This window comes from Lissotriton helveticus, chromosome 8, assembly GCF_964261635.1.
Source record: "Lissotriton helveticus chromosome 8, aLisHel1.1, whole genome shotgun sequence".
Classification (NCBI taxonomy): domain Eukaryota; kingdom Metazoa; phylum Chordata; class Amphibia; order Caudata; family Salamandridae; genus Lissotriton; species Lissotriton helveticus.
In genome coordinates, this window is record NC_136069.1 from 120,593,563 (window position 1) to 120,616,407 (window position 22,845).

Here is a 22,845-nt window from a genome sequence, read left to right on the forward strand (position 1 = left end):
TTCTTGGATTTTCGTCACAATAAAATACACTGAACATAATCTTCACAAATGTTATTTAATTACAAAAGTTTAAGCTATTGCCATTATACATTACAATAACTTTTATTTAAGTATTAATTATTAAAAAAAAATCAAAACCATTGTTATTTCTAATATCAATACATGTAAGTCACGTAAATACAACACATATTGCATTACAAATGCTATAGGTGTCACATTTGCGAAAGTTATAACTATTGGCATGGTAAATGACAAAGCTATTAATTTCGCTATTTTCAACAACAAAACCTAAATAAAAGATTTGTCATTTACAATACCAATAGCTCAAACTTTCCTAATACGAGACCTATTGCATTGCAAATGCTTGTTCTTTTGAGTCTGCCAGCGCCAGGATGCCTCTCGAGGTGATAGCGCGCTTTATAAGTGAAATAAATAAATAATATTTAAAATTTTCAAAACTCCACACATAGAAAAGTTTCGAGTCAAAATGGGTCAATGTTATACAATGGCAGGTAAGTGAATAACCGGTTTCCAGGTGAGTACTTGGTTGGTGAAGTTAGGGTTCTGGGTGTAGACTCAGGGGTCCCCCAGGGTCAGGTGAGTACAGTTAGTTCAGTCCCAGCGGCGCAGGGGCGGCTGGGTGCAGAGGTAGGTAGGCCCAGTGTTATCCAATGAGGGAAAGGGAGCATTCGGTTGGTGGCGGCTGGCTAGCAGGCTAGCAGCCCACGCGTCTCTGGGAGCTGGGCTCCTGGTCACTTGCTCAGGGCAAGGGGGGAAGTAAGATAGGATAGAGAGGTCACAGCCAGCGGCACTCGGGTGCAGGGTGCTTTTGAGCCATCGGGCGCTCAATGTCATCCAATGAGGATCTTGAAAAAGGAACAAAGGCTGTAGGCTCAGGGACAGTGACTCTCCAGGGGCGACCAGCACTTCGAGAGGTAAGTTGGGATCTTGGAGCACAGGTAGGTACCTCAAAGGGAGGCACAGGGGGCTGCGGGGCGCCGGGTGCAGGGGTGTTTTTGGGGGTCGGAAAAGCTTATCCTCGGCTGGTCGCGGTTGGGGTGGCCTCTGGTACTGAGTCTGCAGGCGTCGGCTGGTTCATCGAGAAGGGTCTTTGGGCACTGGACTTCGGGTCCCAGTCACCGGGGGGACGTCCTCGTGGTCTTGGTTTGGGTTGGCCCGGGCTCGGCTGGTGCAGAGTGAGCACAGGTGGGTTGTTGCAGCAGAGCCTCTGCTGATGGGAGTCCCAATCTTCGAGAGGGTCAAGGCAGGCAGGCCCTCTGGGTGTCCCAAGGTTGCTGTCCGCGGAGGTCGCCAGGATTAGGCAGGAGAAGGTTCCAGGATCAACAGGCCAGTAGGTCTGGGGCCAAGTCAGTTGTTGTTGTCCTGTTGTTAGAAGCTGCGCGGCGGGTCTTCTTCTTCTAGATCTTCTTTCTTCTTTTGCTATCGGGATCTGAGGAAGGAAGGTTCAGGGAGACCCTAAATACTAAATTTAGGGGCGTTACAGGTAGGGCAAGAGCAGGGACCAATGGGTCCCTGTCCTGGGGTGAGGACACCCCTAGCCTGCTCCTCTCCTGTGGGAGGGGGGCAGGAGCCTAGCTGGGATTGGGCAGGGCTCCCCATCTACAAGATGGCCGGAGCCCGGGGTCGTGTTTCACCGCGCCTCCGCCACCTGAGGGGTGGAGTTGTCAAAGGTTGGCACACCCTCCTTCCTGACGTAGTTTTTCCCGCCAGTCTTCCCGCCAGAGTGGAGGTAGAACAGGTGGGGAGACAGTTGCTGGGCACAGCAAATGGTCTGGAGAAGCTCTCAGAGTCGGTATGCCTTTGAAGCTTCCCCCTGTCCATCCTGGGGGAGGAGACATATCACCTCGCCCAGGATGTGCATTGTTGCAGGCCCAGGAGAGCGGGGGTTCTCCACCTAGGGGTCCAGCAACATGTCTGCTGTGTGGCAGCCTCTGCAGCCACTCAGCCCAAACGTGGATTGTAGGTTCGGGTTTTGGAGGGCATCTCTAAGATGCCCTCTCGTGCATTTTACAATAAATCCCACACTGGCATCAGTGCGGGTTTAATGTGCTGAGAAGTTTAGTACCAAACTTGTCAGTCTTCAGTGTAGCCATTATGGTGCTGTGGAGTTCGTAATGACAACCTCCCAGCACCATATCCTCTTAAATGGCATCACTGCACTTACAGTGCCCAGGAATGGCCCTGGGTACTGTAGGGGCACAGGGCTCATGCACCTGTGCCCTCATCTCTGGCATAGGGCACCCAGCTAGAGGGGTGACTGAAGTATGCCAGGGCAGTGGGTTCTGTGGGCATGGTGCACAGGGATGTGTGCTATGTCGACTCTTGTTTTAGTTCTGTACTTAGGCACTCAGCCTGCAAAGGCAGTGTGTGGGAGCCAGGGTACAGGGCACCTGAGGGTGGCACAATAAGTGCTGCAGCCCTCAGGGGTCTTCTCTGGTCACCATGCCCTGGGTACCCAGGGTACCATTTACTAGTGGCTGACAGGTGGCCAGAGGTGCCTATTGGGCATTTTGTTTCAGCATAGCTTTTCTTTTTAGGGAAGGAACACAGACCATGGGTACCTGATTGTCAGGGACCCAGGGCACGCTCAGTCAAAGCACATCAGTAGTTCAGAAAAAAGTGGGGGCATACCAAGGCAAGAAAGATGGCACTTTCTCACAGGGCCCTAACAAAATGGCAGCCCTCTATGTACAATTTATCTCTGTACTCCTTCTACTTCTATCAGTATTATAACCCAAGCCTTATGACAGAGGCTTGGCACCCACTAAGCTAGCTCTCCACTCACCATAGCGTCCACCAAAACTTCAGACGTCCTGCAACAACTTCCCTCAGAGAGAGAATTATCACCCACTAACAACCCTCTGGAAACTGGTGCTTAAACGTTCTGTTTGTCTTACGATCTCTCCTCCACGATACAAAGGAAATTTCACACCATGGCGGGACCTAACATGATGCAGGATGACAACTGCGCATACTCTGTTCAATACCCCCGTAAGCTATCGAAAAATGCCTCTAAAACCTTCAAGCACAATTTGCTCAGAAAAACCCCGATACCTTGTTCCTAGATCCCTCCTTTAATCTCAAAAAAGGCACTATACTCAATAACCTCATATTTTTCACAAGAAAAATAGCAAAATGGCGACTGACCTTTTCCAAGCTATTAAACACCCAGGAACAGAAAAAGATCCCCTACGGAACTAGGATTAATATGACACCCTCGCAAAACCTCAGAGCTACACTGAACATAACGTCCAACAAAAATGGCACTGTGCTCATTCAAGCAGCTAACAAGGACCTAGAACTATTCGATAATTACTTCCTCACCCTTAAAACACACACCATCACCACACATTCAGCATCTCACAGGACCAAACCACCCTTACCACCCCTTCATCTCCTGATGATCAACGACCCCCTACCCCACCCAGAACTGCTGAAAGTAGCATTAGCAATCATGATCAGCTCGGTGTTTTAAAAAGCCAGTCCATCAACTCATCGTTTTGCTCCTCAGGGCCTAATCTCTCCCTCCACCCCTTCAGATCATCCTGAGGATCAACGACTGACTACCCCACCTAAAACTGTTGGAAGTAGCATTAACAATTCCCATCAGCTCTGTGCTTTAAAAAGCCTGTCTGTCAACCCACCCAGGGTACCTCAGAACCTAACTCCCCCCTCCACCATTTCAGCACCTTCGGAAGAGCTAAGACCCGTGCTTCTACCTACATCTGCTGAAAGAAGCGGCAACAACTCCCCGCCCATCTCACACACCATACCAACTCCCTCTTCTAGAACTAGCAAGAACAGCCACAACATCACCCCCCTATCAACACCCAACTTCAGCTCTCCACCGCCCTATCAATATTCTCCTAAAACACAGCCTTTCTTCACCGTCCATAATTTACAAAACGTTATCCTAGAAATCAGAAACATCCTACATCTTGCTGAAAACTCCCTTTCTACACTTAAACATCTTGAAAAATCCCTAGCAACAGGCGAGAAGGGGATAAAAACTATCCCCCTATCCCTATCGGATCGAGTCTTGCGCACATGCAGACTCCGCAACAACATAACGGACCGTGAAATCCAATCACTTCTACAGCAATATAAAACGACGGCTGGTCCTAACACAAATAAAGATGAATATGCTATACTCCCAGTCCCTAGCGACCCAAGCAGAACTTCTCATCCAAGACCTAGAGAAATTAACCTGAATAACCTTCTATCATTAACTGCATACATTGAGAACCCTGAGCCAATTTTAAAGAGTTCCTCAAAAGCGCTCTCCTGTCTTCTACTGAATTGCCGGTCAGCCCCAAAACACGCCTCTGACATCGCCAACCTTGCCCGCAACAGGAAAATTTATATAATCATCCTCACAGAAACAACTTGGCTCAATGAATCATCCTCCGCTTGCCCAGATCTTCTTGTCCCCCCTGACTACAACATCATTAGATTAGACAGAATGCACAAGACAGGCGGAGGCTTAGCCTGCATACATCGGTCTGACACCACCATCTCGAAATTTCATTCTGAACCCCTTGTCTCTTGTGAATACTTGGGGATTTCTTTTAATTCTTCAAGTACCCTCTCTCACAAACTACACATTCTTTACCATCCTCCAGGTTCGAATGCTGAATTCACTGAACAGCTTATGGAAATTATTACCTCAAACTTTTCCCATCACTCCAAAGACATATACCTGGGTGATTTCAATCTCCTCTGGGATAACCCCCTGGACAAGCAGGTTAACGCCCTCAAAACCTTCCTAGCAGACCATTCCCAGACCCAAGTTATCTCAATGCCGACTCACTCAAAGGGTGCCACTCTTGATTGGATCATATCTAAACAAAATACTATTGACTCACTCTCGGTTATGCCTTGTGACTGGTCAGACCATCACATTATCACCTTCCAAATTCCATCTGCCTACAAGAAAATCTTCTCGCAACAAAGCAAGCAAAAACATTGGATAAGAGACACAAAAAACATCGATTGGAACAGCCTGGCCTCTCACTGTGAGAATAACGTGTCAGACGTCAATGACCCCACAGCTCACTACAACTTCGCAATGACCAAAGTCGTCGAGCAATCTGCTCCACCAAAACTCAAAAGAATTTGGGGATAAAGACAAAAACCCATGGTTCAGCGAAGCCTTAAATGAAGAGAGACGCAAACTCAGATCAGCGCAGCAGAAATGGAGGCAACATCCCTCCCCCAATCATCTTAAACTTCTCCGGAAATCGAGAAACTCCTACAATAAAAGTATCCTAAAATCAAAAAAAGACTTTTTCAGATCAGAACTAGAAGAGACCAAAAATAGACCAAATAAACTCTTTGAAATTCTGAAACAACAATCTAACAAATTAGCCAAATCTTCACTCCCAACATCGAAATCACAGTTGAGTAGTCTAGAATTTTCCTCATTTTTCTCAGCTAAAACTAACTCTCTTCAACTCGAACTTAGTGTAGCAGCATTCAACTTAGGCACCCCAAAGAGCAGTCAAGCCAAAATTCCTGCACTGTATGAGCTACCGCTGCACAAAAATAACTCTCACTGGGCCACTTTTAAACTCTACAATCTCAATGAAATCACCAATATTATTGCGACCACTAAGCTTAACAACCACTTCAACAACCCTGTCCCCTCAAATTGCTTACCCCACCTCTTCCATATCATCTCACCTCTCTGGACCAATATCATCAATGCCTCACTCGCACAAGGTCACATCCCAGATTGCTTAAAAACAGGCGAAGTCACCCCTATCCTTAAAAAACCTACAGCAGATAACTCCGACCCCAACAACTTCCAACCAATAACCAATATTCCCATGCTAGCCAAGGTCTTGGAAAAATGTGTTCAACAACAACTGAACCAACACATCTCGCACTTCAATCTACTGAACATTCAGTAATCGGGTTTCAGACCTGGGCATAGCACAGAAACAGCCATCCTGCACATAGTAGATGACGCCCTGCAAGCCCTTGACCGCAATAAAACCTGCCTGCTAGTTTTACTCGACCTCTCCTCAGCCTTCGATACGGTCAACCACGACAAATTACTAAGAAGACTAGAATACAGGATGGGTTTATCTGGTAAAGTCCTTCACTGGTTCAAATCCTTCCTGGAAAACAGAACGCAATCGTACTTGATCAACAACAATCTTTCAGTTTCCTCACCTAACCTACTGGGAGTTCTTCAAGGCTCCACACTATCTCCCATGCTATTCAACCTATACGTTGAACCACTCACGAGCTACTACAGCTGGAGAACATATCCTTCCACATGTACGTGGACGACACCCAATTGTACATCAAGATCTCCTCTATCGAAGAGATAAGGTCAATGAATTTAGCTCTCGAAAAGACAGTCCAATGGCTATCGATCAACTTCCTCAAGCTAAACTCTCAAAAAACAGAGTTTCTTCTAATCTCCCCCCCTAAGAACTCCACTGAGACAAAGGAATGGATCAAAATTATCACTGCGTTGAATTGCACGCCAACTGCAGTGGACTCCTCCATATCACTAGGAATCACTCTGGATAAGAATCTTAACATGCAAAACCACGTCAACTTATTGCCTAAAAATGCCCACTTCCAGCTCTCTCAGAAAAATGAAAAATTTCTCAAGAATTCGGACCTCAAATCTGCAGTCCAGTCCTTAGTTATTTCTAGGCTTGAATACGTATGTTAATAACAACAAAAAGGGGGGGGTCCAAGGGAATATTTAACGACCAACCAGTGCTACAGCCCTTATGACAATATAACTACCAACTAACTAGTAGCAAAGGGTCGAACAAGAAAAAGGATGTGTGCCTGTGGGCAATGAATATAGCTGTGACAGTTTGGATAGCGAAATCAATCACTGGGTACTCTCTATATGCTTTGAGATATCCCCATCAGAATCCCAACCTGTACCGCCCTACATCATTTGGGAACCAGTCACATAGCAAATGGGAAGACGTACCCAATGGAGGATTTGGCCAGATTTAGCCGAATCTACCATCTAAGTCCCAATGTATGTATGATGTTAAATCAGTATCAAGTAGTAACTGAAGAGCAGTGCTAAAAAGTGAAAATCAAACGGTGTTGAAAGTGATAAGGTATAAAATTGGGTAAGAAGGAGGAAAATTATTTTAATAGGCACCTCCCTTTCCCCAACGATAAAAACAGTGCAAGAGGTAGTGTAAACAAATAGCTACCCAGATGTACGTAATGGTCGACATGTTTCTGCAGTATACCTTGGGCCCACAGGTCACCTACTGCTTCATCAGGACCTTGTATGCTACTGCTAAGTGTTGTGAATAAACATAAAGGTGAAATAACAAGGTAATTGTCACCTGACATTCTCCTGTTGTCAAAATCCCAGGGTGTAACAATTTAACAGACACACAAACATGGAAAAAGAAAAAAGATATGTACATATCATTGGTGATGTCTTTATATCATCGTATGCCTGCTGATTTGATTTAAAAAGTCAGGAAAGTATAATACAAAGTATCATGTTACCTAAAATAGGTATATCATGAGAGCGATATCTCTGAGATATTAGGAAATTAATAATATTCACTCACCCAATTTGTTGGAGAATGTTGCCCCACCTCACCTGGCCACAGCACAGGTAAAACGGAGCACCGCTCTATACAGGCAGAACAAAGGAAAAAGAAGTCAGAGGAGGTACTACGAGGCTGAGAGTTAGACCACTACTAGTCTGTACTAGGCTGATGTTTTGCAAAAGTAGTTTAGCGTATGCGGGTTAATCTTGGTGATCTAGCTTCTCTCGCCATTCTATCTGTCCATCATCAGATGAAAGGATTCTTATGGTACATCGATGATGTTTGTCATGCCACATTGACTTGGCAAATACCCTTGCGACTGGATGCCTGTTACTGAATATGCCGCTGGGGTGTAATGCATGCGAGTCTCACTCAGATTGTGATGCAAGCCGACGCGTCTCAATTCAGAATGCGGCCGTGTGTTGATGGATACGCCCTAATATAACGCTGCGCTTAGATTCAAGCACTCTTCATCACTTGTTGTCGTAAAAGCGACTAACTGATAATCACACATACATCCCACTGCATCGTACTCACCTGTCCGTCGGTACTTCGGACGTCCTTCTGGGCTGTCTGTGGGAGGTACCGAGCGGACAGGCAAAGGTCTATTTACACATTTCGTTCCTGCGGTTGCGGCGTGTTTGGGATGACAACGTCACAACGCTCCGCTAGGGATGTAGGGAAATGTAGTCACGACCTCCCCGTTTGTTGGACAACGCATTGCGTATTGCGTGAGTACCCAGCGCTTAAGGGAAATGTAGTTCCTTAGTGGGTGATAGCGAAAGCATTAATTGTGTACACTCTCACTCATGAAGGGTAATCATAAGATGGTATCAATTAGTAATTGGAATAAGTCGGAGTGGTCATTCTCTGTTACCAGACCCTGCGGGTACATTTAATGTAACAAACGGAAGTTAGAAAAAAGTCTGTTTCTTGTGGATGGTTTGAGAACTTGTCCTTCTTGTGATCTAAGATCTGGTTACTAGAGGGCATTATCATAATGACATCCAAGGGATGTCCTCGTTCAGTCCATGCTTGTCTGTCTGGAGCTTATATACCCACTTTGGTTCACGTTTAAACAGAAAGCCACCACATCTGTGACATGTGTGGGTATTAGTGGTTGTTCGAGTACCGTCCAGTGTAGATCTGTGGGAGCGTGTTTGACTTCTATGAAATGGTTTGTCATTCTGGTAGACTGTTTTGAGCATCTGATTGAACTCTTATGCTCTGAAATTTGTATCTTGACTTTACGTGTAGTCATCCCCACATATCTTTTGTTGCAGGGACAGGTAATGAGATACACAAGATTGGTACTATTACAATTTGTGAACCTCCGTTGTTCCCACGGTCGGTCCGTACCAATGTCTATTGTCAATGATTTCGCAGTCTGCGGACACGCCGCACAGTTGCCACATGGGTGATGCCCAGTAGCTGCTGGCATGTTCCACAATGTGCCTATTGCTCGAGGTATCTCACATTTCGGTCGTGTATGGACCAGTTTATCCTTAAGATTCTGGCCTCTTTTGAACGCAAATAGTGGGGCCTGTATGGAGTCTGCACCTGTATTCAAGATCCTCCAGTGCTTCCTCACTATTTTTTTGAATCTGGTTCGACTGTGTGCAGAATGTGTTCACACAGGTGATCCGATCCTGTTTTGGCTTAGGAGGTAAGATTTCTAGTAAACTCTCCCTGTTATTATTAGACGCTCTTTTCTTGGATCTGCGAATGAACCGTTTAGGATAGTTTTTTCAACACACGGCCGCATTTTGAATTGAGACGCGTCGGCTTGCATCACAATATGAGTGAGACTCGCATGCATTACACCCCAGCGGCATATTCAGTAACAGGCATCCAGTCGCAAGGATATTTGCCAAGTCAATGTGGCATGACAAACATCATCGATGTACCATAAGAATCCTTTCATCTGATGATGGACAGATAGAATGGCGGGAGAAGCTAGATCACCAAGATTAACCCGCATACGCTAAACTACTTTTGCAAAACTTCAGCCTAGTACAGACTAGTAGTGGTCTAACTCTCAGCTTCGTAGTACCTCCTCTGACTTCTTTTTCCTTTGTTCTGCCTGTATAGAGCGGTGCTCCGTTTTACCTGCGCTGTGGCCAGGTGAGGTGGGGCAACATTCTCCAACAAATTGGGTGAGTGAATATTTTTAATTTCCTAATATCTCAGAGATATCGCTCTCATGATATACCTATTTTAGGTAACATGATACTTTGTATTATACTTTCCTGACTTTTTAAATCAAATCAGCAGGCATACGATGATATAAAGACATCACTAATGATATGTACATATCTTTTTTCTTTTTCCATGTTTGTGTGTCTGTTAAATTGTTACACCCTGGGATTTTGACAACAGGAGAATTTCAGGTGACAATTACCTTGTTATTTCACCTTTATGTTTATTCACAACATTTAGCAGTAGCATACAAGGTCCTGATGAAGCAGTAGGTGACCTATAGGCCCAAGGTATACTGCAGAAACATGTCGACCATTACGTACATCTGGGTAGCTATTTGTTTACACTACCTTTTGCACTGTTTTTATCGTTGGGGAAAGGGAGGTGCCTATTAAAATGATTTTCCTCCTGCTTACCCAATTTTATACCTTATCACTTTCAACACCGTTTGATTTTCACTATTTAGCACTGCTCTTCAGTTACCACTTGATACCGATTTAACATCATACATACATTGGGACTTAGATGGTAGATTCGGCTAAATCTGGCCAAGTCCTCCATTGGGTACGTCTTCCCATTTGCTATGTGACTGGTTCCCAAATGATGTAGGGCGGTACAGGTTGGGATTCTGATGGGGATATCTCAAAGCATATAGAGAGTACCCAGTGATTGATTTCGCTATCCAAACTGTCACAGCTATATTCATTGCCCACAGGCACACATCCTTTTTCTTGTTCGACCCTTTGCTACTAGTTAGTTGGTAGTTGAATACGTATGTACCACCCTCGCGGGGCTTCCCAAATTCTCAACCGCCCCTCTAAAAGCCTGTCTCAATGCTGCAGCAAGACTCATAACAGGTTCTAGGAAATTTGACCACATATCGCACTCAACTGGCTACCATACAAAGCTCGAATCCACCTAAAAATGGCCTGCATCACACACAAGGCGCTACACCACAACACCCCCCAGTACCTAGCCCAAAAACTTACCCTATCTGGAGGAAACAGACATTCTAGGAGTGTTAACAATCTACTTCTGAAACCCTCATGTTTCAAAAAGTCTAAAACTTCCAACAGAGCATTCTCAGGGGCAGCGCCAAGAATTTGGAACTCCCTTCCACCACACATCAGAAAAATCTCCTCTCTTCAAAAAGGAAGCAAAATAATTCCTGATGAGCAATTTCCTAACTTAAATCAGTACAACCACGACACAAGATCGGCAAACCCCAAACTACCTCTATTCTCAGGTTCCGCTTATTTCAGACCTACATGAACTTAAATTGTATTTTCTGCTCAGAACATTTCTTCTCAATGCTGCCACGAGAAATGATGACCCACACGAACTTGAATGGTCTTTTATTGTTCAGAACAAGTCTTTTCAGTGCTGCTACTCCTTCTTACTTGCAGACTATGTTTCTTTGCAAGCAATGTTCCCCTTTGAATGTGTTCACCTTACACCTTATGTAAAGCGCTCTGATACCCTAGCTTAGGTCTGGTTCGCGCTCTATAAAACTATAAAAATAAATAAATAAATAAATACAATTTAGAATAGAATATGTTAGAAGAACCTGGAATGTTCGCCAATTTTGGCGACAGTCCGATGATCTACCTACGTGGGATTTCTATTACAATACTCGTTACCAGCTACTTTGGAGGAACTTTGATTCGGAGCAACGTGACATTTCATTAAAAATAAGAGGAAAGAAGAAATCGTAAGAGTTGAGGGATGTCTTCAATGTGTGTAAGGTCGGAACTGAGAGGCGATGTTATCTGAAGTCCATTACCCATAATTTTATGTAAGTGCAGTGCTTTACGTTTAGTTCTGTAACAGCCTTTACCGTTTCCTGCACGCCTCATCTTCTTTTCAAAAGACGCCTTCCTCACGCTCCGGTGCATCTTAGGAGATTCATTGTTCTGACTCCTTGGCCCCACAGTGTCTGTGATGCAGTAGGGCTATCCTGACGTTATCTTCGCATGGTTAAATCATGTCACGGTCCGCAAAGGTCACGCCCGGCGGCCATCTTAAAGGGCTTCAATCACATATTGGAACTACCGATGCTGGAATCTTTTATTTTGGAGTAAAAGAAATCGACAACTACACAAAAGAAGAAATAATTTTTACGGTATTTAAACTATTACGGTATTTAGTACTTATTGGAAGGGTGCTGCACTGCATGTTCTCATACACTTTTACTTCGAGTATTGATTTTTTTTTACTTACAAGCAAGGAACAAACACAGAGCTTATATTTATTTGCTTTATTGCTGAAGTTGACATTCTGCCTCTACATGCCTTCCACAAGTTCAAGTGCTTCTTCGGGGGAACCTCTGTCCACGGAATGCATATCAAGTCACCTAGAGAATTCTTATCTGTGTCAGGTGAACCACCTGTTGCTTGGGGCGACTGAAAGGAGTATTTCCTTAATTATATCGCAAATCTTGTATATGTTAATGGTTCATTTTCGCCTGAAAGAAAAAAAAGGAATTCTCATGTTGTGTTTGGTTCCTGAAGGCCTTCGGGTGTATAATCATCAATTTCTTTATTTCGGTTAAAATAACCATAAAAGAATACAATACAATATTTAAAAACAATCATCATAAATGGGATGTGCCAATTGAAGGAAGTAAAGTTGGTACATAGATATGTACATAAAATATCTGCTCAGTAAAAGGTTGGCTTTGGAGGGCACACAGTTTGTGAAGACATTAGAGATTCTTCCAGTCACAGTATAAATTCATCAATCCTTTGCAACAAATCCAAGCATCCGTGGGCGAGGTAATACATATGTAAAAGAATAAATATGATAGATAACTTTTTAAAAAATTTTTTTTTTAAAAAGCTTAAAAATACCAGGAACTTATTATATTAGAAAAAAAATGTTAAAACTAATAAGTATTTGAATCATGGCAATCTATAAGACATTACACATGTTGCAATTAGGGTTAATATATAGAGGGGACTTTAGTAAAAAAAAAAAAAAGTCCACCTTGTTTAGCATATTTACATTCAATGGATTAAACTTTAAGGCTGATACATGTCATGTCAGTACTTGTCCTGATAATACTGTTACATTTTTAAGCCATTTCTTTTCCTAACTATCGCTACAGCAAGAAAAAAATGGCTCAGACTAAATACTATAGTCTGTGACGTGTCGCCCTTAAACACTCTTTCCCCATCTTTGATGTGCCGAAAGCCTAAGAGGAGGCAAATGGGTTTAATCCACTTTTTCCTTGCCTGCAGGTATGCGGGGCGTACAAATAGAACAGGGGCCTCATCTTCCCTAACACCCATGTCACACAATTCACACAAGTCAGATTTGGTACTGCCCCTAGGTCCTTTATTACACGCCCACGTTGATGTTCTAGATTTAAATTGTAGAATGCCATAACGGTACTTTAGATACAATGATTTAGCCACAGGGGGCAGAATTTCATCCATAAAGCATTCAGATTTACTTTCAATTTTAACATCAAAGAATTTAAGGGTCAATATTCCTACTTTAGAATTTTGTAATAAACAACTATGGGTATATTCCCAGTACCTTGCCTTCAGCAATTTTAGAGGAATGGGTAAGGGAGTCAGGATCTGTCCAAAAACTACGTAGGCCCAGCTTTAAAAAACAATTTTCAATGTGCACTAACCATGCCAACCGGGTAGTATTCTTTATTTGCAATATTTCCTTTAATGCATCTCTATAGTCCACTAGCTCGTCGGTAGACCACAGGCGAACCCAGTATAGTAGTGGACGTAGGGAGGCATAATCATCCAAACTGCGTATATTCAAATCCCAAAATAAAGGGATTAAAGGGGTGCAACCTGGAACAGCTTAAAGTTGTCTAAAGTTGTCTAAAGAAGCCGTTTTCTTGGACTGAAAAGGCATCTCTTACTGCGTGGCCCCACAGTTCTGCCCCATATAGGGTAGCCGATTGAGCTTTAAATTTAAATAGTTCAATTGCAGGTGCAGCTATTCTTATGCTTCCTAATTATGGGGGCTTGATTTTGTGTTAGAATTAACCTCGATTTTTCTATTTGTGGCTTCCAATTCACTTTAGTGTTGAGGGTAATACCCAAATATTAAAAATGTTGCACATGTTCAATCTTTTCATTATTTACAATAAAATCATTGTTAAAACCCTTATGAGGACTGATCATAATGAACTTAGTTTTAGAGGAATTAATTTCAAGGTTTTTATCCAGACAATAAGACTGGAATTTGTTCAGCAGGTTCTGTAATCCTTTAGGGGTCTGGGAAATTAAAATCGTGTCGTCTGCGAATAATAGGGCCGGAACGGCTTGACCACACAACTTGGGAGAGTCATGCTCGCAGCCCAAGAGGGTGTCTGGAATGTCATTTACGTAAAGGGAGAAGAGGGTTGGCGCCAGGACACAACCTTGCCTGACGCCTCTCTTTATATCTATTCTCTCTGTTAACTCTCCATTAGGTCCCCACCTCACTCTTGCGTAGTTTCCCTCATGCAACCTGATCAGTTGTTGGAGAATGTCCCCGGGGACACCCATGTCCCTTAGCAATTTCCATAGCTTCCCCCTGGGGACCAGATCAAAGGCCACTCTGAGGTCCACAAAAGCTACGTATAATCAATTACAGAAGCAGGAGAGAGTTAGGGGAGACATGGATGTGTTCAAAGCAGCTATCCTTGATTTGATGATCATTTTTCGCCAAGTGTATGTATTGCTGTTACAAGACGCTCTTTCTTCCAAAGAAAGCAAGACAAACATGAGAACATTGAAGACTATGTAGCAGCATTAAGAAAGCTAGCCGTCAAGTGCAGATTCGCCCAACTACACGATGAGCTCATACGTGATCAGATTGTTATGTACACTAAAAACAAGTCCACACAGGATAGGTTATGGGTGGAAGGTGAAGGTACTTTAAAAGAGATTATTGCAATGGTTAAAAAAGTTGAGCTGTCAGAGGGATGTGCTAAAGCGTTGTTAGCCAGTGATAAAAAAGAAGTTAAGGTTGTAAGTAAAATTTCTGAAAAGTAAGGTCAGCCATAAGATCTACAAAGATTTTAAAGCAGTTAGCAATAAGAAGGAAATGTTGAATTCAGGAAAAACTCTGAGCTAGTATGTTATAGTAGTGGCAGTCATTCGCACTCAGCTAACTTTCCAAAGTGTCCTGCAAAATCTACCAAATGTTTAGTTGGTGGCTTAATAGGGCACTTTGCGAAGGTGTGCAGAAGGAAAATGCATAAGAACACTAAAGGTAAAGTATCGTGCATTCAAGTAACAGAGTTTGACTATAGCTCATCTTCAAGCGAAGAAGGTGTACAGATACAAACCACCATGAAAAAGAATGTTGTCTTAAACATATCAGATATTTCATCCCCTAAACCCATATGTCAAGTTTCTTTAGGTGGTTTGTCAATTCAATTAGTGGCTGACTCAGGCTCAACTTACACTATTATTGCTCAACATGTATAGGAGGAACATTTCATTTCTCAAATTGGTAGTTGGTTGGAACCTCCTGATATTACTCCTGAGAGTTATACTGGAGAAATAATTGATATGCAAGGGTTCAGATTACTTGTTTTTAGATTTAAAGGCAGGCATGCCACTAGGAAATTATATATTTCCAAAGATGGACCATCCGCAATAGGATGGAAAGACCAGAAAAATCTGAATATCATTCTGGACCCCAATAGCAAGGGGCAAGTTTTAGTCTCGTGTGAAGGTGAGGACACTAAAAAATGGGTTCTAGACGAATTCCCTTCTGTTTTTTCAGGGAAAATGGGTAAACTAAAAAGTTTTACTCACCAAATTCGACTCAAAGATGGTGCTGTGCCAAAGATACATAAAGCACGCATCATACCATTTATCATTAGAGATGAAGTCAAGTCTGAATTGGACAAAATGTTGAGATCTAATATTATTGAAACAGTGGAAGCAGCAGAGTGGGTTTCTCCATTGGTCGTGGCATGTTAGGCCAATGGAAAGGCCCACTTATGTGTGGATTTGAGATATGTAAACAATCAAATACTTATTGATCAATATCCATTGCCTAGGATAGATGAAATGTTGTCATTGACTAGAAAAGCCAAATGGTTTTCCACTTTGGACTTATCCGCAGCTTACCATCAAGTTGTCCTTGATCCTGATAGCAGACATTTAACAACATTTTGTACTCCTTTTGGGTGTTTCAGGTTTAAGCGTATGCCGTTTGGCTTAGCTTCAGCGGCTGCGGTATTCCAGAGATTAATGTCCAGATTATTCGGTCATATGTCAGAAGTCATTTTTTCCCAGGATGACATTTTAATTATGGAGAAAAGCAGATTGCATCACAATACTATTCTCAGGGAAGTTCTCAAAATTCTAGAAAACAATGGTCTAGTTGCTGAGATAAGCAAATGTAAGTTTACAGAAAAATATGTCACATACTTAGGGCACGAAATCTGTGAATTGGGTATCAAACCTAAAACAAAATTGGTGGATGCAATCATTAACTCTCCGGAACCCAAATCAAAGGACGAACTCAGATCCTTTTTGGGATTGGCTGAATTTTATTCAAAGTTTGTCAATCAATTCTCTCAGAAAACATATGAAATGCGTGTTTTGATGAAGAATAAGACACCTTTTGTTTGGAGTGATGGGCGCAAAAAGGCATTTGTAAAGACGACTGACACAGAAGGTAAGTGTAAGGTCTTTATTATAATAACCTGACACCAGGGCACATCTGTTCGCTGCCACCATAACCTAGTAACTGACAATCAACTGCCAACCTGCCGGTGGTCAGTTAGACATACTGACGTCACAATGCACCGGCAGGTCGCTCGTGCAGAGACATGGCACGAGAGCAATACATTAGAGGAAAGAACTTTATTAATAAACACAACACATCTCCCTTCCCAGAGCAACTTGTCAGAAAGAAGATGTCCTGGTGAAACATGAGGAAGGGAGGAATGACCACTGCTAATCACGAATGTAATCTTGTAATTTAGCTGGTGGTTTCACCACCCTTCCGTACCTGCTCACAGAAGGTTCATCCTGACCACTAGCGTCTTGCGCCATAACATCTTCATAAATTGAGTCCTCGGAATCAGAATCTGCTTCACTGTTTGTCTGATACCTATATTCTTCACTTGCCTCCTTACTCAGACTACTACCACTGTCTTCTACCCGAGAAGCGTCCGAATAATTCTCACTACCCGAAGGTACTTCATTCATACCCAGAGATACAATATTGGTACCACTCGGTTGAGAACCTTCCCCATCTTCTCGGTCTAGAATCCACTCAAAGTCTTGAGAACCGGAAGCCCCTTCCTCATCATAAATGGATTGAAAGTCAAACATTCCTTTCCTTTCTTTGCATAATGATAAAGCAGAAAAATGCCAAGTTTTCCCATCACTCAAAAGGGCGGAATTACAAAACACTTCCTTAACTTGCAACGGTTGTGAGTAGTGGTGTTTCCCATTGATGACACTTTTGTTATTCCTCACTCTCACATAGTCTCCTGCTTTAATGTTAACCTCTTTACATGAATGTTTTTTGTCATAGTATTTTTTTTCTATGGTTTGACATTTTCTTACATTCTCCTTTATCTCCTCTGGAGACCACATTACTCTTTTAGGAGTAACCCATCCTACATTATCTTTTGTAATGGGGGTCCTCCCTCTCAGAATCACAAAAGGACTAGTACCAGTAGACACACATGGCGTAACTCGGAATGACCAAAGGTTTTTCATAAGTTGCTTCCTCCATGACATGTCATTCTGATTAGCCAATTGAATTATGCCTTTGATCACCCGGTTAAACCTCTCTACAGCTCCGTTCCCTGCCGGGTGATACACAGATGTGGTTTTATGTTCTATTCCCTGGTTTCTCAGGAACTCTTTAAAAATTTTAGACTTGAATTGTGGACCATTATCTGACACCATGCAATTGGGAAGGCCTTCTCTAAGGAATAGCTTCCTCAAAAATCCTACCACACTTTTAGCATCAGCTTCCTTCACCACCTCCACCTCTGGCCACTTTGAGAAATGGTCTACTAACACTATTAAGTACAGCATCTCACCATGTTCATGAATTGGCCCACAAATGTCAATTCCCAATCTTGTCCAAGGCATATCAGGACATGACAACGGTTGAAGGGGTGGTCTCAACGTGTATTTTGTCTTGTCCGAGTTTTCACAAGCTGTACACTCTCTGACACCCCTTTCGATTTCCAAGTCATACCCAGGCCACCAGTAAGAATTTCTGACCCTGCTCTTGGTTTTTCCAATGCCAAGATGTCCCTCATGGCAAATATCCAACAGTTTTTTACGTAACTTCTCGGGTGGAACTACTCTTCCATTTCTCAAGATAAGATCTCCTTCTACAGATAACTCATCTCTTACCTCCCAAAACGGACGCAAAAGAGGAGACACTTTTTTCTTTTCTGGCCACCCTGTTCTTATTTTCTCCTTCACTTCCATTAGAATGACATCTTTTCCCATCTGTTCACTCCACTCTGCCCCTGAGATACATGGTACTTCTTCCGTGATATTAGCTACACAGAAGGTGTCAATGTCCTGAATCTGGTCATCTCTGATTGGAAGAGGTAGACGGCTTAGACAGTCCGCCACCTTGTTTCTCACACCCGGAAGGTATTCAACTTCGTAGTTGTATTCTAACAATTTCATTGAAATTCTGGACAAGCGAGGAGAAGCAACCTGAAGACCCTTGGTAGAAAGCACTTTCACCAAAGGCTTATGATCACTTCTAAGGGTGATTTTGTACCCCCAAATGTATTGCCTGAAATAGTTCAAAGCCCAAGCACAGGCTAGTGCTTCTCTCTCAATCACAGAATATTTTTCCTCTGTGGTAGTGATAGAACGAGAAGCAAAAGCAACAGTGACCTCTTTGCCGTTTACATCAATTTGTGACAGGACTGCACCCAAACCCTTGTTACTAGCATCAGTTGTCACTATGCTTTTAAGAGAGGGGTTAAACCCTTGAAGAGGTGGGGCCTCACAAATATCCTCTTTAATCTTCTTGAATGCCTCTTCGCACACAACATTCCACTCAAACTTGTTTTTCTGTTTTATTAGTTCTCTGAGGTGTAAGGTCTTAGATGAGAAATTCTTAACGAATTTTGCATAAAACTCTGATAAACCTAGGAATGCTCTAACTTCTTCCTTATTCTTAGGTGAGGGAGCTTCCCTGATGGCTGACAGTAGTTCTTCTTTTGGTTTAATGCCATTCCCATCAATCTCGTGCCCCAAATATGTGACTTTATTAGTTGCAAACCTGCACTTGCGCAGATCGGCTGTAAGTCCATGATGCTCTAGCAACCCTAGGACTCTGTTTAATTTAGCATCATGTTCACCTCTACTTTTGCCCGTGATCATGATGTCATCTTGGAAAATTAATAGATTTTTCTCCTTCTTGAATATTTCACTCATTAACCTCTGAAACATGGCCGCAGCAGAGGCCAGTCCAAAAGGTACTCTTTTAAACCTAAAACATCCCAGAGGAGTTACAAATGTAGTCAGGCATCTGCTCTTGGGATGCAAAGCCACCTGGTGGTAAGCAGAGCTAAGATCGATAGTTGAAAACCACTTAGCACCATTGGTAAGGGACAGCATCTCATTAATCTTCGGCAAGGGAAATTGATCTACCAATATGTTTTTATTTAGATCGCGAAGATCAATGCATAGCCTGAGCTTGCCGTTAGGTTTCTTCGCGATAACTAAAGGTGAAACCCACTCGGCCGATTCAACTGGCTCAATGATGCCCTCCCTCTGTAATCTCTTCAACTCATTCTCCACCTCACCAATTATAGAGAACGGTATGTTCCTAGACTTGTGTATGCAAGGTATGGCATTTTTCTTAAGCTTGATTTCATGTACAAACCCTTTTAGTTTCCCTATGCTTTCTGTAAACACCATAGGATATCTTTTTTTAAAGAAATTGTTACAATCTTCCTCAGTTTGTAATATGAGAACTGGGTCAGGACTGTTCGGATCAAGTATTATACCTAGTTCCCCTTGGTCCATCCATCCCAACACTGATGGACCGACCTTGGATATATAAAGCTTGCCCATAGCTTGGCGTGATTTAAATATGAACTCCAGTTCCCTGTAACCTAGCATTTCAATTGGTTCGTAATTAAAAGACTTAGGGGAAATATCAGGTTTCTTCAACCTTGTTCCAATGGTTGGAACAAATTTCTCTAACCATACCTTTTCATTTACAATAGTATACGGCGAGCCTGAATCCGCCACAATTGACATGTCAACCCCGCCAATGTTCATGTCACAAATAGGTTTTTTCTTCTTATTAACACTGTCTTCAACATTTAACACAAACAAATTCATGTCATATTCATCTGAGGATGTACAATCTTCTTCTTCCTCATAAATTACAGCTTTTACATTCCTCCCTCCTTTTTCTTTCTTTGGACACATAGCACCAAAATGTCCCACCATACTACAATTTGAACACTTTTGTCTCACTGCTGGACATGACCTGTCATTGGCCAAATGGTATCTACTGCCACATCTGTAGCACCTCCTGTCATCTGAGAGTTTACTCTTACTACTAGAATCACTACGTTGTGCATACCTTGAACCCGGCATACTACTTGACTTTTTAGAACTAATCACTTTTGCTACCATGGACTTATCCTCAGTAGAGGATTTTTCCTCTTGTAAAACAGCTTTGGCACACCTTCCAGTTAATTCTGTACATTTAACTATTTCCACAACCTCTTCCAATGGTAATTCTCCCTTCGCCCACAGTTTCTCTTGAACATGTTTATTTGAGGATCTCATAACAACCTGGTCACGAATCAGTTCGTCATGTAACGCCCCAAACCTGCATGTTAATGCCAAACTCTTCAGCGCAGCAACATAATCCTCCACAGACTCTTCCTGTGTTTGCCTGCGTTGAAAAAATTTGAATCTATTCACTGAAATGGAAATAGTAGGTTTAAAATACATCGTTAAATCTTCCAAAGCAATAGTATAAACATCTCCTGGTCTTGCTCTTTTGTTTATGCGATTATAGATTTTCATAGCCTTTGCCCCCAAACAATGAAGAAGAATCTTTTTTTTCTTTTCAGGAGTCAATTCTTCATCTCCCTCAAATGTGGATAAATAGTTTTCAAAATACTCTCTCCATTCTTCCCATTTTAGGGCGTCATCCCCCGTAGACGGTATGAAAGGTAAAGGTGGAGATAGATTCCAAACATTCCCTGAAGCCATGGCCAAAACCTAACTTTAAGCGGTAAGTAATTATTTTTCAATTCAACTTTAAGCTGGAGAACACTTATTCTATTAAATGAGGATAGTAGTCCCTCTTTTTCCACTTTTTACTAATTATTACAAACTTATGTGTTCCCTGTTCACATAGTCTATACCAAGGATAACTTTCAATGGTGTGCGTGTCACCGCTGTAAGTAACACGCAATCAGAACATTTCTTGAAAACGGCGCGTTGTTTGCTTAAAAAAACGCCTCCTTTCTCTTTTTATTTTCCTCCGTGAAACTGACTGAAACTCCTTTGCCGGATGACAGACACGCATAAAATGGCCGCCCAACGTCGTCCTGCGATGCGTTCCACTGACGTCACTCTGTCGGCTGACAGGAATCTCTCCTCAGGTTACCGTGCCTGCGCAGAGCACAACCGCTGAGGTGAAATATTCCAGAACTTCTCACACGCCGGAGACTCAACTCGCTCTCCCCAATTATCCTCACGTAGCTGTACAACAGTACAAGTGCACTCCTATGCGCAACAGACAACCAACAGCGCAAGGATGCGGGAGAAGGGCCGCTCTTCAAATTCTGACCGAAGGTCACAATTGCGGAATCTTCATGCGGAACATTCAACGCTCGCAGCGCTGGCACCGAAGGCTGGGAAACACTGACTCACCCTATTCAATGGCGTTCAACAAGACCTCCAGACCTTCTTTTCTTCCAGGCGTGTTCCAGGAATGAACACCAAACTGCAAAGCCGTTCGCCGATCCCCGACTCACTTCCACATGCTCAACGTGCATGTATAAAAAGCTGCATCCTGGAAATTCCGCGGAGTGCGGAAAACGATAAACAGGTGGACACCACTGCGCCAGATGCACCCAACACAAACCGGTCCAATGGCCTCCCGTGGGTTCTTCGTGGTGTCAGGAGCCTCGTCGCCAAGTTGTAAAGACGACTGACACAGAAGGTAAGTGTAAGGTCTTTATTATAATAACCTGACACCAGGGCACATCTGTTCGCTGCCACCATAACCTAGTAACTGACAATCAACTGCCAACCTGCCGGTGGTCAGTTAGACATACTGACGTCACAATGCACCGGCAGGTCGCTCGTGCAGAGACATGGCACGAGAGCAATACATTAGAGGAAAGAACTTTATTAATAAACACAACAGCATTCCATGAAATAAAGTCTGCGATTGCTAATGCACCTACATTACAAGGTTTTGACCCTTCGTCTGAAACTTACCTCACCACTGATGCTAGTGGTACTGGGTTAAGGAGTGTTCTCTAACAGTTATCTCCTCAGAGTGCAGAAGTTGTCCTACTCTTTGCTTCACGCTCACTATCACCTTGTGAGGAGAAATATTCCGTCATCGAGCGTGAGACTCTGGCTTGCGTATGGGCAATGGAGCACTTTCACAAATGTATTTGGGGCAAAAAGTTCACGCTCCATTCTGATCATAAGCTTTTAACCAAATTGCTGATAACTGAAGGATTGTGTGGAGCGTCAGCAAGAATGAGACTTCAGGACTATGTATATGAGGTACAATATGTTCCTTGAGTCAAGAATGTCATTGCAGATTTTCTTAGCAGACTTTCCCTACCATTGAGAGAAATTGAACAGAGCTCATGGAATGACTGTTGTGTTGCTGAAGTATTTTCTGATCCCCAGGGTTTATCTGAGGATGAATGGGAACTAGAGTGTACGAAGGATTTAGTCCTAAAAAATGTTGTGGATAAAATTACTAATGGGTGGTTTACGTAATCCAAATCTGATCCACAAATTAGACCATTTTGGGAAGTGAGAAATGAATTAAGTGTGGATGACAGTTTTGTTTGTCGTGGTGAAAAGCTGATTCCGCCCAAAGGTATTCG